The 15,928-nt window shown below is 38.0% G+C and overlaps 1 protein-coding gene across 2 annotated transcripts in view; it reads left to right on the top strand.

Moving 5' to 3' along the window:
* The first annotated feature begins 601 nt into the window (after positions 1-601).
* The window catches only part of EYA3 (EYA transcriptional coactivator and phosphatase 3), a 102,382-nt gene continuing 87,055 nt past the window's right edge, over positions 602-15,928 (top strand). For both annotated transcript variants that reach the window (XM_080657843.1, XM_080657842.1), the window contains exon 1: positions 602-703. The gene's annotated coding sequence lies outside the window, so the exon portion shown is untranslated. The remainder of the gene's footprint in view (positions 704-15,928) is intronic.

Here is a 15,928-nt window from a genome sequence, read left to right as displayed (position 1 = left end):
CACAAACCTGAATTCGAACCATATTTGGGTAGTAATTTAAAGTTAACGAAGACTTTAAAATTTTTGTGTCTGACAAAATAATTACATAAAATAATGTGCATAAAGTAGAAGTTAATTGTAAGCTCAATACAATATTATTATAAACTAATATTGGGGATAAAAACAACACCTTGGGCTAGCCTCCCCACAAGCGTTTTCAAAAACTTTCCACATTCCTTCCACAGTTTTTCCAGATCTACCAAATGCATTTCTCCTCATGTTCGCTTTAGGGAGGCAGGGATTACACGCATTTTAAGAGACCTTCTAGAAAATAGAGTGCTGAAGTGTTTTTCACCGGGGCACCGGAGCCTGAGCACAGCAAAAACTAGCCTATCAGCACCAGGTACCTGGGAGGCACCGAGAGAGGCGTAACCAGGGGCGGGGCTCGCCGGGGCTGGAGGGCGGTGGGGAAGGTTTGAGGTGGGTGGGGGAGTGGGCGGGGCCTAGATGCTTCTCAGCCCCGCCCCGTGAGGCCTGACACATGCGCCCAAAGGCTTCTGGTGGAACGAGGTGTGGATTATGAGGTGACCCTGGACGGTGACTTCCGTTTTCTAGGGTTGCGCTTCCGGATCACGCTAACGCCGCGGTTTCCTCTACTCGCTTGGTTCTACTGTGGGTCTGGACCGGTCCCCATGTCCTGCAGCGGGGCCCCTGCAGCCTTTGGGTGAGTCTGCGCTGCCGACAGGGTCTGAGAGCGGCCGGACGAGTACTGCCTGTAGGGGGACGGGTTGAGAGTTCTGGTCCCTGTGGGCGGGGGTTCTCTTTGCCTGTGTCCCTTGTCCCTGCTGTGCTTCCCTCACCTCAGTCCTTTGCCTCTCGCTGGCCTCGCCTCTTTCACCTCAGCTTCGCTGTTTTTCCTCAGCCTCACCCACCTTTTACAAGCACCGGCTTCTTGCCTTTTGCTTCAGCGCTTCCTTCCGCCACTGCCTCTCGTTTTCCCCCCATACTCTCAGTTTAGCACCTCTCTTCCCAGACCCCTGACTCCGAGATCTTGCTGTTCTTTCACCCAGCAGGACGGCCCGCGACCTCATTGTGGTCGTCCTCCTCCACTGCGAAACAGGGTGCTAGGCACTTGTCCTCCAACTTTCCTCACTTTTGACCCCTCCCGGAACTAGTAGGTGACATTTGTGATTTGCCTGGGGTTCTCCCGCCTTTTCTTGGCTCGCAGAGGGCTGTGCGATAAACCCCCAATCTGGGCAGATTTACCAGGCCTGGGGGGAGTTTTGCCCTGAGGCGCTGGGTTCGACGGAACTCTGGTAGCTTCCGTAGTTTGGGAACAACAAAGGCGTTCCCGGTCCCCGGCTGGAGCACAGCTTTGGGGCTTTCAGGCTAACAGGTAGCAGGCACACGTAACTGCTCGCGATTGGGCTGGACTGATCGTGTTAATTGACAGATCGTGAGGGCGGCCTGTCATTTTGATGTTCTCTATTCCATGAGAATGGAGACGCGCACTCCTGAGGCAGAAAATGCCATGTTCTGGGCGGATCAGCTCTGTTTTCTGCATGGGCTTTACTTACAGGACAGTTGCTATGACAGAGGACAGAGTTTCTTGGGACATTATTAGCCCCAGATTTATTGCCAAAAATTTTAGTAAGTTGTTACTAAAACGTTTTCTGCTAAAGAGTTCATTATAATAATAATTTCAAAGTACATTTTCTTCAGTTGAACTCAGTGTGTATATGTCTTTATTCTTGCCTGTTATACATTGTTTCTTCATTTCACTGTATGGACAATTTTCTATTTTTCTTCCTGTTTCTTCATAAGCCAGACATTACAGTACTTTATTTCTTAGAATATTCTTCTTTAATTTTTTTTCTTTACTTTCCCCATCTCAGTCTTAAAACTATCTTTTGCTCATTTTGAGACTCAAGTTTCTCTTAAATCTCTTAAATTTCTGGAGGCTTTTAGTCATCTCTAAAATGAAAGGGTTGGATTTAATAATGGTTAGTGTCCTGTTTCCCAAATTTTGTGATCTGAGGTATATTTTTTACAGGATTGGATAATTTTTATATTTGTTTTTCCAATCTTTATGGTATATGTCTAGCATTTGATTGTAAACGTTTTTGTGTGATCAGTTTCTATAATCATGTAAATTGTGTTGTAAAATTTAGTACTTAAGTGAACAGGATAAATACAACTTTTAGCATCTGCTTCTCTTTTGACTAATAAGGTATAGAAAAGCCTCCCTCACTATGTGATACATATACATCTGTGAACATAGCATAGATCTTGGCTTATTCCAAAATTGGGCTGCTCCCTTCATCTATTTTTAGCAAGGGACTTTGGAGCTTGGCCATATTAATCCTAGAAGCCACAGAGAAGGACCCTTCTGGTTGGCTTTCAGGACTTACCTAACTGCTGAGGGAAGCCCCTTTACAAATAAAGAAGTCCTGTACATGCACACAGAGAAGTGGGTTTTAGTTCCATCAAAACTATAGCCTGGAGAGCACAATATAATATGTAATTGTTTATTTCAATAAATTTATGTCATAGGAATAAAAGTTTTAGGGTAATAAATGTATGACAGATTTTAAAATTTAAAGCTGAAGTCATTTTGCCTTCAAATAAGGATGCTATAAAGAAACTGTTGTGCAGAAGTAGAAGTTGAAAGTCTTAGCAAGTGTCTTTCTCTTTTCTTCTAAAACCACTATGATTCAGATTCTGCATAAAAGCCCCTACGTGAAATGAGCAGCTATCGTCACATTGGAGCAGTTGTGTTCATATTCTTGGTCTTCGTACTTTCTAGTGACCGAAAAGCCTGCATCTCTTATCTAACTGCCAGACAACAACAAAAATTACTAGAGACAGTTTGGTGTGCACAGTGAGTCCTAACTTAACACCATTGATAGGTTCTGTGACTTCAAGCCAAATGACATATAATGGAACCAGTGTTACCATAGCCCGTGGTCGGCAAACTGCGGCTCGCGAGCCACATGCCCACATGCGGCTCTTTGTCCCCTTGAGTGTGGCTCTTCCACAAAATATATGGCCTGGGCGAGTCTATTTTGAAGAAGTGGCGTTAGAAGAAGTTTAAGTTTAAAAAATTCGGCTCTCAAAAGAAATTTCAATCGTTGTACTGTTGATATTTGGCTCTGTTGACTAATGAGTTTGCTGACCACTGCCATAGACTAATTGTTATAAAGAGTTAAGTTCCTCTGCATCTCATCAATGTTAGAACAAAGCGACATTATTTGAGGACCAGGTGCATGTGTTTTTAAAGCTCAGGAGAGGTCTCACTGTCAGTTTTCTATAGAAATTTCTACTTTAGTTTGGCAGTCTTAGTTTATAACCCTGAGGGTTGGGTTTAAAATATGTTTTTGCATATTAGTTTTATGCCTGCCAGTTAGTTTTTTTTTTTATTTGGTTTGATTTTTTTTTGTCATTTTACTTTCTTCTGTGTTTTGTTTTACATGTTTTTATTTTTATCCTTCAGCCTAGGGTATGTTTTAAGAAAAATGCAGTTTTAAACATTTAAGAAACAAATTACACCTCCACCACATTCTTACCATTTGTACCTTGTGGTATGAGTCTCTGTGAACTGTCTAAACCAGTGGTCGGCAAACCCATTAGTCAACAGAGCCAAATATCAACAGTACAACGATTGAAATTTCTTTTGAGAGCCCAAAACCGACTTCTGCGCATGGGCCACGAAGTTTCAATCGCACTGTATGTGCGCACCCGCACGTGGTATTTTGTGGAAAAGCCACACTCAAGGAGCCAAAGAGCCGGATGAGGCTTGCGGACCACTGGTCTAAGCCATTTCATAGCTCCATTCTCTTTGTTTTTCTTATATACAAAAGGCTCATATAACTTCTTTTTTTGGTAGAATGTCTAAAAGATTTTTGTATTTTGCATATGAAAACAGGATATTTTAACTTAATGTGTGATTTAAATGAAGAATCGTTCAAATTAGTTCAACATAGAATTGTTCAATGTAGAGATACTTTATTTTTATATATATTTTTATTGATTTCAGAGGAAGGGAGAGGGAGAGATAGAAACATCAATGATGAGAGAGAATCATCTATCGGCTGCCTCCTGCACACCCCCTACTGGGGATCGAGCCCACAACCCATGCATATGCCTTTGACCAGAATCGAACCCAGGACCCTTCAGTCCGCAGGCCAACGCTCTATCCACTGAGCCAAACCAGCTAGGGCAATATAGGGCTACTTTAAAATATATTTCAGCCGTAACCGGTTTGGCTCAGTGGATAGAGCGTCAGCCTGCAGACTCAAGGGTCCCAGGTTCGATTCCGGTCAAGGGCATGTACCTTGGTTGCGGGCACATACCCAGTAGGGAGTGTGCAGGAGGCAGCTGAAACTCTCATCGATGTTTCTAACTCTCTATTCCTCTCCCTTCCTCTCTGTAAAAAATCAATAAAATATATTTAAAATATATATATATATATTTCAGAATATTAAGAATAGTTTATTCTTTCCATATATTCACTAAATCGGTTTATAACAAGGAGTTGAATTGTTATATTCATAGTAAAGTAGAAATTAGGTAGGCTTTCTATCTGCTGATTAACTTAAAAATACAAGTGCATGTTCTTGTACAGAATATATGGCTAAACTGACTTATTGATACGTTTTATTGGCAGAGAACATATAGCAAACAGCAACCACATCATCATGTTGATATTTTTATTTGGTCCCATAAACTTAAGTCCTGGAGTATCTAATTATTAAATGTAGAAATAATTAGGGTATTTTCTCTGTTGCTTATAATATATTAAAAAACAGATATTTGAAATATGAGCTTCATAAAATTTATCTTTACTGTTTTCCCTTTTAAATATGTAGTAGTATTTTAAAACAGAAAAGGAAATGTGTAAATAGTGCTGACTTACAGTAAGTCAGCATATCAACCCAAGGCAGTCAGTACTTAATATTATAAAGATCTTACTACAGATTGTGATGGATGATGCACTTTAACTTTTTAGCTTGGTTAATATTGGAACTAGTTAGATTTTTTTTTTATTCACTCTAGAAAATAGTAGTTTTTGTAATACATTTCTTTCCATGTATTTCTTTTAGATACCTACTATGTACAATTATAATAATACACTAGAGGCCTGGTGCATGAAAATTCATGCACTGGAGCGGGGGGTGGGGGGGTCCTTCAGCCCAGCCTGCCCCCTCTCACAGTCCAGGAGCCCTCAGGGGTGGGAGGCGACCCCACGATCAGGGGAAGGTGACGCCCCCATCACACCTCTGCTGCTGCCACTGCCGGCAGCACAAGCCTCGGCCAGCCCTGGTTACCTGAGCCTCGGGCGGCCCTGGGCGGCTGGGCAGCCGCTATCCAAGGCTTGCCAGTGCTTTGGGCCCTCCCTGGGCATCTGGGCAGCCAGCATCCGAGGCTTGCCTGCGGGGCTGCAAGGACTGGGGGACTCTGGCAGGGCTGAAGGGACTGGGTGCTGCCGTCTTGTGGCTATGGGCACCACCATATTTGTGATGGTGTGACGGTCAATTTGCATATTCCCTCTTTATTAGATAGGGTGAATAGACTATTCATGTGAAGTAGATGACATTATACAGGACTGACATTTATACTTAAATACTGATTTTGGTTTTATTTGTATGCTAGAGGCCCAGTGCACGAAATTTATGAATGGGCAGGGTCCCTATGCCTGGCCAGCGATCAGGGCCGATTGGGTCCTTCCTTCGTTCTGCACTGCCCCTCAATTATTTTGAAAACAATTGAGAATTATGGAATCTGGTTAACAGAAAAACTATAATTATTTCTGGTAATAATTCCTGTCCTTTGATCACACGTCATAGAGAGCGATCAAACTCCCAGTCTCCCCAGTCAAACTCCTGAGGGGACACTTTGCATATTAGCCTTTCATATATATAGATAACTGAATTAAACAATAAGACTTAGAATTCCTGCATCTCCAGGATGTAGCAAAAACAAAAAACATAATTAGAATTAAAAAAGGTTTAAACCTAAGAAAGTGTTGCTTCTTTTCAGTGACAATGGTATATGATTTTTTGAAGCTAGATTTTATGGTTTTCTATTGTTTTCAAAGCAGTGATTTCTCTTGATTATTTGAGTTTAAGGTTTTTGCATTACTCTGCATCACAGCTTAATATAAAATCATGTTCTTTATAGGTACAATTAAATTTTAATTTAGGAAACTTCTTCATAACTGAACTATAAAAATTTGTAATGATAAAAAGTAAAAATAAAAGCCAACTTTACATTGCACTTACTATGTGTCAGAAACTATTCTAAGTGGTTTACATATATTAACTATTAAATCCTTATTTTCATTTTATAAATGAGAAAATGATGGCACAGAAGTTGCATAACTTGCCCAAAGTAACAAAGCAAGTTAGCAGGGGAGCTGGATTTCAAACTTAGTTTTTCTGGCTCCAGAGTTCATGACCTTTTTGTACAAAGTTCTAATTTAGTGATTTCTTCCATTATAGGTTAAGGAAAAAATTCCAATTTCTCTGAAACACAAAAAATACGGCTTCTGCTTGGGAGTCTTGGGGCAGTGAGTAGGTGTTACCTGTTTGTTTTTTGTGTGTTTTTTATTAATGCTGGCCTAGGGCAAATTGCAAATCCTTCACTACCTATGTTTATTAGATGGCAAAAATCATATACTAAGAAAGCAAAACAGGAGCAGATCCTTCCCTTTTTAAAAATTATCTTATGGAAGAAGAATAGACAGTATAAGTAAATGTATTCTATATTACTAAAATGTCTTATCCCTTGATGTTAATTTTTTTTTCCTGTCCTTTGATCTGTAGAATATTAAATTTATGTAATAGTTTTAAACTCTGGTGCTTGTTTCAGCAGCACATATACTAAAAATAACCTTAAACTCTGAAATTTTAATGTTTCCAATGTGAATTTAACAACTTTGAAATATAAAAAAACAGAAGACTAAAACAAATTTCTAATTTTTCTCCATTCTCATTTCCAAATTTGAAAATTTGTGCAAAATTCAGTACATTAATATCTTTAGGACTGCCATATCTAGAATAATATATTTTAAACTAGTGTGTGTTTTTTTTACTTTAGAAAAGAGATGGGGAACTTTCACAAGCCAATTCTTTTTTAAATTAAAAAAATGCAAATAATAATTTAGAATATTATTCATCTTAATATTTTTTATACTTTTATTATTTCCAAATTTAAAAAAATTGGTTCACTTCTAAGAGAAGGAGATGGTTTTATATTAATTGAGATGCAGCTTAATGCAAGAGTCTGGGACTCAGATGTGATGAGAAATTATTTTTCTAAATATTTTGAAAACAATTGAGAATTATGGAATCTGGTTAACAGAAAAACTGTAATTATTTCTGTTAAGAAGTGACACTTGGTTAGGGATACTACTTATTTTAATTATTATATATTAACTCCACTTAGTAATTTAGACATTAAGTACCCTGTTTTGTTTTGTTTTTAATAGTAGTTTTTGTTTGTCTTGTTTTTTTCTTTGGTGGGGAAAGTATGGTGCTGAAAAGTATAAACTTTGCTATGATGATTTACTTGTTGGTTTTTAGAATGTTCTTTGCTTTGATTTAAACATTTCATTTTTGTTTCAAAATTAACTCTTTCTATGTGGATTTGATAATCTGTTTATCTTCTAAGATTTCAATAGTTTTCTTTCACCTAAACTTTAATAATGTGGCAAATACTGAATTTAGGAAAAATTGGCAGTTTGTTGCTATTAGCACTGTTTCTATGGGAATAAATGAGAATGATTAGCTCTTAGATGGAATTGAACTTTATTATTTAGTTTCCATACTAGTTGAAAAAGATTTAGGTCAGGTTCATCTGTTCCTCCTTTTTTTTTTTTTTTTTTTTTTTTTAAATGTCTTTATTGATTTCAGAGAGGAAGGGAGAAGGAGAGATAGAAACATCAATGATGAGAGAGAATCACCGATCAGTTGCCTCCTGCACGCCCCCTACTGGGGACCGAGCCTGCAACCCAGGCATGTGCCCTTGGCCAGAATCGAACCTGGGACCCTTCAGTCCGCAGGCCAATGCTCTATCCACTGAGCCAAGCCGGCTAGGGCTGTTCCTCCTTTTTTTAAAATAAGAGGGAATTTTAATTTAGCACAATGATGTTAATTTTTTTGTGAGATTTTCTTTTTACAGACACATAATCCAAAATGTGTGTATGATCTTTTTCTTAGACTGTTTCAGAATTTAGAGATTATTGATTTAAAAAATAGTACATATGTGTTGTATAGAAAATACCCTAGTAATCAATGTGTTATTACTTCACTGAATTTTCCAAATGTACTTTTTCTGTTCACCAGGTCTTTGCCATAGATTAGGAAGCAGTGATGAGATAACACTAATGGATATGGGTTCTTGAGGGTGAGAACCAGAGCTTTTGCAAAGAGAATTGGTCGTCTCTCATATTGATGTGGCATTTAATAGCTAAGTGGGCTGAAAAGCTTAGCTTTATCTCATTTCTGTGTATCTCTTGTTAGTATAGATTTATTTAGTTTTGGTACCTCACATTCTGTGAAATTATTTAATTGGATAAATAACTCTGTTAGACTATTGATTTTTACCCAAATGGTTTCCTTTTTTGTTGTTCTTTTTCAAAGACTTGCCTTTAAAAAAGCTATAATTTAGAGAACCACTAAAACAGAAAATGTTATTTCCTGTGTAGTTTGAAGTACATATTTTCGTCCTTTTCGACTGGCCAGTTTTTTATCCTCTGGTAAAGTGGCTTTCAAACTTTTTTTACCGCAACTCACTATAAGACGCATTTTCGTTGTTGCCCAGTATTTATACACATGAATGTACATATTAGTATTTGAAATTGAAACAAGTTTCATTAAACAATATTTATCTTTACTATTGGTGATACATAGTAATATTTTCTATTTTATTTTGTTTTCTTGTATTTCATTCGAAACAAATTTTTGGTCTCCATTAAGTTGATACAACCTATTAATGTGTTGTACCTGCAATTTGCAATATTCTAGTGACTGCTGAATTTTTTTCCAATATTGTCTTTTTGGAATTGAAAATGTTTGGGTTTGCTAGTTTCTTCCTCTGAAATGTATCTTGACTCTGTTAAGCTTTTAACCTAAATAATTTTGCAGAACAACTGAAAGAGGGAGACACTGTTTCTCTGATTATTATTGTGTCATTTCTGTTCTTTACTGTGTCTAGGCACATCATTTTTAAAACTGCAATAATACAGAATCATGAGGTTGAAAATGCTCAGTCATATACAGAGCTTCTCTCATTAGAATTCTTTGCTAGATTCCATCTAACAATCTAAGTTTTGGTTGATTAAGTTGTTTTTCACAAACTTTGCTTATGCTTTTGGCAACTAGTCAAAAGGTTACAAAGCTGCTTTATTCTACTTTATTCTGGCCCCAATCCAGTCTTTGTAAGTCAAGAAAAGAGAAGTGGGGAGTGGAGTAGTTTGCTTCTGCATATGTGATCAAGTGAAAGTAACAGATTGAAGAGTAATTTGGGTTTGTTACAATGGACTGCATTTATTGATTGTCCTGATTCATTTCCTGTACTGACAAAGGGGAAAAGATGGTAAAGATATCAACAGTTAGAGTGAGGCAGGATCAGTAGGCATTCTCTACTATTTTTACCATTACTATTTCTTAACACAACGAGAGCACTTCCTATTTGTCAGGCACTGCATAAAGCATTTCACTTGCACTAACTCATATTAATTGGAAAACTTAGGAGAAGAATGAGAAAGGATAGAGAAGAAAACTTGCCTTAGTATCTTCTCATTACTCTGCTTGTGAATTCTGGCTGTTGGTTACTGTAGCATGGCATGGCATACATTTTTAGGCTTGGTCAGTTTTTTTAAAATCATCAGTCCTGGCCGTAGTTTGAGACCTCAGGCTTTGAAGCTAGGCTGCCTGGGCTTAGGTTGGTGACTTACTAGTTGTATAACCTTGGGGAAGTTACTCTCTGTACTTTAGTTTTCGCATCTGTGGAAATGCTGATAATATGGAAGTGTACCTATCTTATAAACTTACTGAGAGGAATAAATTAGTTGATATATGTAAGGTACTCAGAACAGTGCCTGATCCATAAAAAACATTCCATAAACGTTAACTATTAATAGCTCATACAGTTGGATCTCCAAAAAAAGTACTTACAACTGTGATGCTGCATATTTGCTAAGTAACAGGACATGATTGACAGTCAATGTTATATTGCCCAGAAGTTTGAAAACAGCTTTCCTTGAGGACTTGTAGGGAAAGTTCTTGTGTAGAGTATTTGGAATCAAAGCCAGTGACAAAGGGTATCAGGGCTACAGGCCCAACTTGTTTTAATCTCTTGTAGAAATCTCATAGAAATCTCTTGTTATTTGGACCTTACCCTTAATAATTTTAATATTTTGCTCTTTGAAAACCTAAGAAGAACCAGTTAATGAATTGACTTTTACTCAAGACCAGGTTTCTTTCTTGAGTCTATCTTATGTTTAAGATACTTACATATTTTGTTTTTCTTTAGCAAGTGGTTATGTCTGCATATTCTAAGCTTTACAGATAGTAACTTATTTAAACCTTATGACAGGCTTATGAGAAAGACATTACTATTTTCCCATGTTACAGCTGAAGCACCTGAGTCCCAGGAAAGTTATATAATTTGTCTACGTTTCCATACCACTCATCAGCGTCAGAGCTGGGATTTGAATTTAAGTAGTCTGGCTCCAGAGTTATTGCTTCAAGCTTGCCAAACCTGCTTCTTACAGAGAGGAATTATATTGAAAAGGGTAAAATAACAAGTGTTAAATTTTACTTAATTATTCTTCACTCTCTGTGTTGAAATGACAGCACTGAAATTATGGGTGGTAGATTTTTGAAGGAGTAAATAAGTTCGGAGAAATAAAAGATTTAACGAATTGAACCTGTTTTCTTTTTATCCTCACCTGAGGATATGTTTATTGATTTGAGAAAGAGAAACATCCATGTGAGAAAAACATGGATCTGTTGCCTCCTATACATGGCCCAAATGGGAATCGAACCCACAACTTTTTTGGTGTATGAGGCAATGCTCCAAGCATTTGAGCCACTTGGCCAGGGCAAACCTAGATTTTATAGTTTTTCTCAAAGCTAAAGACATTTCAAAAGACTTATTTCTATTAGTATAGTATATAGTAAATTTTATCCAGATTACTCTGGAGAGCTCATTGATATATAGATATATAGAATGATACATAGAATTTTGATATATAGAATGTGATATATGGATGAAATAGAGTACAAATCTTTCTATATTACTAGAAGCAATGAATTTCTAGAATATTCATATTGAAGTATACCGTATGTCAGGCAATAGTGTTATTGGAGAAATGCATGGATGGCCTTTCTCTGTTGCTAAGTGAGAGTGGGGTTCTTGGGGTATTGGTGGAATAAGAATTTCCGGAGGCCCCCACAGGGAGATGAGATGTATTAGAAAGCTTTGTGTGGAATCATATCCTTCAGTTTGCACAGTTACATTTCCTTTAAACCAGTCCTGAAAGAGGTGCAGCTGAGGATTCAGCAGAGGTAGAAGCAAAGCCAGTGTCCAGAGTTTCCGTTCCATGGTGGAGCTGGGTCTGGTGTAGCATCAGATTAGTTACAGTCCATCAGTCCATTGTGTGGGCGAATGTATGGGAGTGTGCTCCGTGCAATAAGAGAGCCAGGAACCCAGTGCAAAAGAGTGCAAGAGAGAGGGAACTCCTTTGTTTAGGAGATTAAGTATCACAAATATTCCCGCCCTTGCAGTGGCCACGCCTACTCTGGCCAATGTCCTGTTCCCAGGTGTGACTGACAGACAAGTAGGCATGCGTCTATTTGGTTTTCCCTTTGCTTCTCCTATTCAGTTAATTCATGACTGGGTTTATTACAGTGGTATCAATAGCACCTACAGAAAATATTGTGCTTCTTGTAGAAATGTTCACTTCACAGATTAAAGGAAACTGAAGATAAAGTTTTGGAGGCTGTGAGTTCTATGGAGTCTGGATCTTCACACATTAGAGAAATTCTTACGCTTTGTAACTGACAAGTTAAAAACAAAAGAGAGGTCCATCCAAGGAGGGTTGGAAGGAATGTAATAGAACTGTTGGATTATTATATTAAGCTTACTTTGACACATTTAATTCAGGTTAACTCCTTTCTTCTCAATACTTTTTACTGTGGTTTTGGAATTTTTCCTGTGGAACACACCTTCTTATTTTAAAGAAAGCTTGTGGGGAAAAGTTTGTGTTAATTTTTTATTAAAGATTGGTTTAATAGACAACTTGAAAGGATGATTTTTCAAGAAGTAATATTAGAAACTGTAAAAACAATTCTTTAGAGAATCTGTTGTGGATAAAATATTTTTCCTATTAAAAATTTGGTACAGCCTAAGTGTATTTTCAAATATTTTTTCTCGCCAAAACCGGTTTGGCTCAGTGGATAGAGCGTCGGCCTGTGGACTGAAAGGTCCCAGGTTCGATTTCGGTCAAGGGCATGTAACTTGGTTGCGGGCACATCCCCAGTAGGAGGTGTGCAGGAGGCAGCTGATCGATGTTTCTCTCTCATCGATGTTTCTGACTATCTATCCCTCTTCCTTCCTCTCTGTAAAAAAATCAATAAAATATATTTAAAAAAAATATTTTTTCTCAGTAAGTGCTGATAGTGTTCTGTTAACACATTGTGGATGGATCATGAGAATTCTTGCTTCATATTACGCAGTGTTTTACAAAATATCATACTCTAAAAAGATATTAGCTTGTAAGAACATGTAATAAATAACTTCAAAATCAATGGGTATTTAATTTTAAAGCGTGCATTTAACATTTATGTAAAACATTTTTTGTACTCATTCAATAGAAACTTATCTGGTCACTGGGTAAAGCTAGCAATAAAACTACTGGTCCGCAATGTGTTAAGTGTAAAGTTACTATAAATATTCCTACAGCTGACAGTACCATGATATGTTATCAGTCATGCCTCCCAAATAAAGAAGCTAGAAGAATTCATCAACTTTACCAGAGTCAGTTGGCTAAGCTATTTATTTATATGGAAGGAGTTGTCCAGCATGATGATGGTTTTTGCCTGTCTGCAGAAAATCCATCAGGGAAGGTATAGTTGGTTGCAATATTTTTTGGCCACAGAAATGTGATTTGTGCTATTGTCTGAATTATGAGAGCTAAAAGGTTCTCTTAAAGTCACTCTAAAAAAGCCTTAAGGGATGTCTGCTGAATGTAGATCTGCTGGATATTTGTGTTTATTTTAGCAGGAATCTAAGCAAATATGTTAGTAGATATGTTAGATGTTTTTTAAAAGGTGGCAAATAAAAAATGGTTGCCATCAGCTGATGAGATTTTGGTGAATTTCTGAAAGATAAGAAACAGATTGCATCAGTAGAGAAACTAGGAGTAGAAATCACAGCTGAAAGTATGTGCAGAAGTTTCAGAAATGTATTAGACTCTAAGTAAACAAAAATGAAGAATGGAAGGGTGCCTATTCATCAAGTTTCCTGGCCCTTGCTCTCAATTTTGATCATCTGGTATGTGTCCCCTGGATAAAGCCCAGAGAAAAGTTTTCCAAACATTGAACCATCTGCCTGGAGAGGGCATATATTTCCTTATAGTCTATTCTCCCCATAGTATTTAGTGTATGTAAATCAAATCATGTCATTCTCTTGCCTGAAGCACCCATTGCCTTCCTAAACTCTGTTGTATTTTACAAGGTTGTGTGATCTGGCCCTTTACCTAGTTCTGAGGCCTCATTTCCAACCCCTCATTCACTTGCTAACATTGGCCTTTTTGCTATTTTCAGACATGCCTAGATGTTATCCTTTCAGTTTCTTCACACTTATTAGTTCCTTCTGAAAGCCCTTCTTCACATCTTCTCTTTTTAAAAAATATATTTTTATTGACTTCAGAGAGGGAGAGAAAGATAGGAACATCAATGATGAGAGAGACTCATTGATCCACTGTCTCCTGCAAACCCCATACTGGGGCTCAAGTGAATAACCCAGGCATGTGCCCTGACCAGAATCGAACCGTGACCTCCTGGTTCATAGGTCGAGGCTCAACCACTGAACCACGCTGGCTGGATCTTTATATCTTCTTATAGCTCTTTCTTTTTCATTATTCAGATCTCTAATGAAATGTTACCACATCAGGGAAAAATCACCTTATTTAAAATAGCTTCCCTGGTTTGGCCAGTGTGGCTCAGTGGTTGAGCATCCACCTGTGAATCAGGAGGTCACAGTTGGATTCCTGGTCAGGGCACATGCCCAGGTTGCAGGCTCCATCCTCATTAGGGGGTGTGTAGGAGGCAGCCAATCAGTGAGTATCATTGATGTTTCTATTTCTATCCCTTTCTCCCTCTCCCTTCCTCTCTGAAATCAATAAAAATAAATTTTAAAAATCAAATAAAATAGCCCTAACTGGTTTGGCTTAGTGCCGTGGTTGGCAAACTGCGGCTTGCGAGCCACATGCGGCTCTTTGGCCCCTTGAGTGTGGCTCTTCCACAAAATACCACAGCCTGGGTGAGTCTATTTTGAAGAAGTGGCGTTAGAAGAAGTTTAAAAAATTTGGCTCTCAAAAGAAATTTCAATCGTTGTACAGCTCATATTTGGCTCTGTTGACTAATGAGTTTGCCGACCACTGGCTTAGTGGCTAGAGTGTCAGCCTGCAGACTGAAGGGTCCCAGGTTCAATTTCGGTCAAGGTCATGTACTTCGGTTGGGCATGTGTAGGAGGCAACCAATCTATGTGTTTCTCTTACATTTATGTTTCTCTGTGTCTTGCTCTCTCTTCCACTCTCTCTAAAAATCAATGGAAAAATATCCTCGGGTGAGGATTAACCCAATAAAATAAAATAGCTTCCCTGTAGTCCAGGCCCGGGCCATATAAGGTGGCCCACAAAATCATTTGGTCTGGCCCTGCCAAGGTATTGGGGGTGAATTAATTAAATGTTTGACCAAATATAGTAGGCTAATTTTTTTTTTCTTGAGGTTTCTTTTTTTTTTTTAAATATATATATATTTTTTATTGATATTTTACAGAGAGGAAGGGAGAGGGATAGAGAGCTAGAAACATCGATGAGAGAGAAACATTGATCAGCTGCCTCCTACACACCCCCCACTGGGGATGTGCCCACAACCAAGGTACATGCCCTTGACCGGAATCGAACCCGGGACCCTTCAGTCCGCAGGCCGACGCTCTATCCACTGAGCCAAACCGGTTCCGGCAGTAGGCTAATTTTTAAGTTGATAATTTTGTATGGCTTGCGAATAATGTTATAAATATCCAAATGGCCCTTGGCAGAAGAAAGGTTCCCTACTCCTGCTGTATTTACTCTCTGTTCTTTACTTTGTTTTATTTTTCATATGGTTAACCATATTTTTCATGGGTTACTTTGTGAAATTATTACCTTATGTATCTGTTTATCTTTCTATTAGAATATAAGTTTCCTTGGGCCTGGGGACTTTGTTCATTACTAAATTCCTAGTATCTAAAATAGTGCCTGGCATATAGTAGACACTCAATAAATATTTTATAAATGAAAGAGTGAATTTTGATGTTAGAGAAAGAAGCAAGAATAGACTGAAGCAATTATAGATTGGTATTACAAAAGCAGAGGAAGCAAAAAGCAAAGTGAGTTTCTAACTCCAGTGTTTCTTTCTAGGGTAATACTCTGATAGCTACTCTCTCTGAAGTCAGAAGCCTGGCATAGAGACCAGATATATCCCTAATATTTTATATGATGTTCAGAACAGATAGGGATTCATATCCAGAAAGCCAGTTAACTGCAGATACTGCCTAACAGCATAATTCACCCCTCTTCTATAGGCACTGGAAGTGGGTATATATAACTAGAACCTGCATATATCTTTGCGGATGAACAAAGATTCTCATCCATTCTGAGGAAAAACTGTTTAATTGA

The sequence above is a fragment of the Plecotus auritus genome (assembly GCF_963455305.1).
Source record: "Plecotus auritus genome assembly, chromosome: 2".
NCBI classification, from domain to species: Eukaryota; Metazoa; Chordata; class Mammalia; order Chiroptera; family Vespertilionidae; genus Plecotus; species Plecotus auritus.
This window is presented reverse-complemented; position numbering and strand designations above follow the sequence as displayed.